Below are 2519 nucleotides of genomic sequence, written 5' to 3' on the forward strand. Positions count from 1 at the left end.
GGGGGGGAGTTGGTGAGCGGGGGGCCTGGCCCGGAGGTGGGAGCCTGCCTTCAGAGTCTAGGCCGGGTGACTGCAGACAAGCCGCTTTCCGTCAGAGCATTCCATTTCCCATATGGCAGGAGGAGTGAATTAGATCAGGTGGTCGGGGTGAGGGACTTGTATTTCATGCTCGAGAATTTGGTATTTTTCAGGCAAGGGGTTCATTTCCTTCATCAAACACGGCCCTCAAACTTTGAGTCCCACTGAGTTCCGAGAGACCATGTGGCATAGCTAAGAACAGGAATCTGGAGTTAGGCTTGGATTGCTCCGTGACCCAGGACAAGTGACTTCACCGCAGCGCCTGAGTTCCTCACTAGTAAAATGGGGGTAATAATATGTGGTACCTAGCTCATAAGCAAGAATTGATTGGGATCATTCAAATAAACGTACTTAACACAGTACCCGGCTCTTAGTATGCATTTAATACATGTTGGCTGCATCTTCTGTTTATGTGATCTTGGACAAGTCACTTCCCCTCTTGGCCCTAATTTTTGTCATCTGTCAGATATGATACATGCCAGTTAGTCCAAATGGTATCTGAAGATTCTTTCAACCCCAGGAGCTGAACCTTTTAAGTCAAGTGGCTCAATATCTCTCTGTCTCACTCTTGAGCCAATCAACCCTACTTCACACACACAAGTCTTGAATGTACCCTACGCCTTATCTTAGGCAGATGGAGGGCAGAAGAAAGAACCAAGCAGAACGGGGCTTGAGTTTGGGCCTTGTCACTTGCTAGATGCACTCCTTTGGGATAAATCCCATGACTTCCGTGAGTATCAGTTTCTTCACCTTAAATGAGAACCATAGTGCAACCTCACAGGGTCATTAGGAAGGTTAGATGAAATCATGCCTCTTAAGTGCCTGGCACACTACAAGTACTTAATAAATGTAGCTATTTTTATTAGGGTAATAAGGATTTTTAAAATAGTCAATGTAGGAATGAAATGAGATAACCTATGGAAAGCATGTTGAAGAGTGCCTCGCACATGATACGTGCTTAGTAAATGTCAGCCATTCTAAGTTTACTTAGGGTTGCTTTTTTTTTTCCTGTTTCACTACATAAGTAACTGAGTTTAGTGCTTTATCCACAGTGTTGATTTTTTTTTTCAGCCTTTGATAATATCTTAGTACCCAGATAGGCTTCATAAAACGAAAACAAGTTGTAGCGGAAAACACACTGGACTACAAGTCAGGTGGCCTACCTGTAAGGTCAAGCTAGGTCATTTGCTTGCTGTGTGACATTGAGGAAATCACTTAACCCCCAGTCTTGCTTCCTGTGCATTTACCTGGTTGTTTTTAAGTGTCAAATAATTTCACAGATGTGAGAGAGCCTTTTTTAAAACTGTAAAGTTGGTTGGACGTGATGGCTCATGCCTGTCATCCCAGCACTTGGGAGGCCAAGGCAGGAGGATTGCTTGAGCTCAGGAGTTAAAGACCAGCCTGGGCAACATGGTGAAACTCTGTCTTTATAAAAAATACAAAAATTAGATGGGCATGGTGGCGTGTACCTGTAGTCCCAGCTACTCAGGAGGCTGAGGTGGGAGGATCTCGAGCCTGGGAGGTTGAGGCCGCAGTGAGCTGTGATTACGGCACTGCACTCCAGCCTGGGCGACAGAGTCAGACCTTGTGTTAAAACAAAAGCTGTAAAGTCCTTTGCAGAAGTAAATGAAGGCTGTGTTGCTAGTAAGGGCAAATACTGGGTGGCATAAGCAACCTCAGCTTCATTAGCTGCAACCTTTATTCAAACCAATTAGGAGATATGGGCCGGGCGCAGTGGCTCATGCCTGTAATCCCAGCACTTTGGGAGGCCGAGGCGGGTGGATCATGAGGTCAGGAGATCGAGACCCTCCTGGTTAACATGGTGAAACCCCATCTCTACTAAAAATACAAAAAATTAGCCGGGCGGGGTGGCGGTCACCTGTAGTCCCAGCTGCTCGGGAGGCTGAGGCAGGAGAATGGTGTGAACCCGGGAGGCGGAGCTTGCAGTGAGCTGAGATTGCGCCACTGTACTCCAGCCTGGGCGACAGAGCTAGACTCCGTCTCAAAAAAAAAAAAAAAAAAAAAAAAGGCAATACGGATATGGCCTGGAACATTAAGTTTCTTAGACAGTGATAGCTTTGAGGTTAACATAAGTGTGTACACATGTTTTTTTTGTTTTTTGTTTTCGGGATGGAGTCTCACTCGGATTTTTTTGTTTTAATAACCATATTTCTATATGGTTTCTTGAGTGTTTTCATTCTTGTATGCTTTCTCGAATTACACTGTAGACACTTTAGGTAGCTTTGCGGTTACATCTTATTCTGCAACAATTTGAGAGCTTGTTCTATCTTAATTCTGAGCCACCCATGCTGAAAGTATTAATGCCTTTCATTTGTATGCACTTAAAAAATGCTTTCACTTCTACAGTCTCATTTCTTTTAAAAATATTTCTTGGCCGGGCGCAGTGGCTCAAGCCTGTAATCCCAGCACTTTGGGAGGCC

General features: G+C 44.8%; 1 protein-coding gene across 2 annotated transcripts in view; it reads left to right on the forward strand.

Moving 5' to 3' along the window:
• The window catches only part of RFT1 (RFT1 homolog (S. cerevisiae)), a 45743-nt gene that overhangs the window by 353 nt on the left and 42871 nt on the right, over positions 1-2519 (forward strand). The gene's annotated exons all lie outside the window — the stretch shown is intronic.

Source organism: Colobus angolensis, unplaced genomic scaffold (assembly GCF_000951035.1).
Source record: "Colobus angolensis palliatus isolate OR3802 unplaced genomic scaffold, Cang.pa_1.0 Scaffold26, whole genome shotgun sequence".
Taxonomy (NCBI): domain Eukaryota; kingdom Metazoa; phylum Chordata; class Mammalia; order Primates; family Cercopithecidae; genus Colobus; species Colobus angolensis.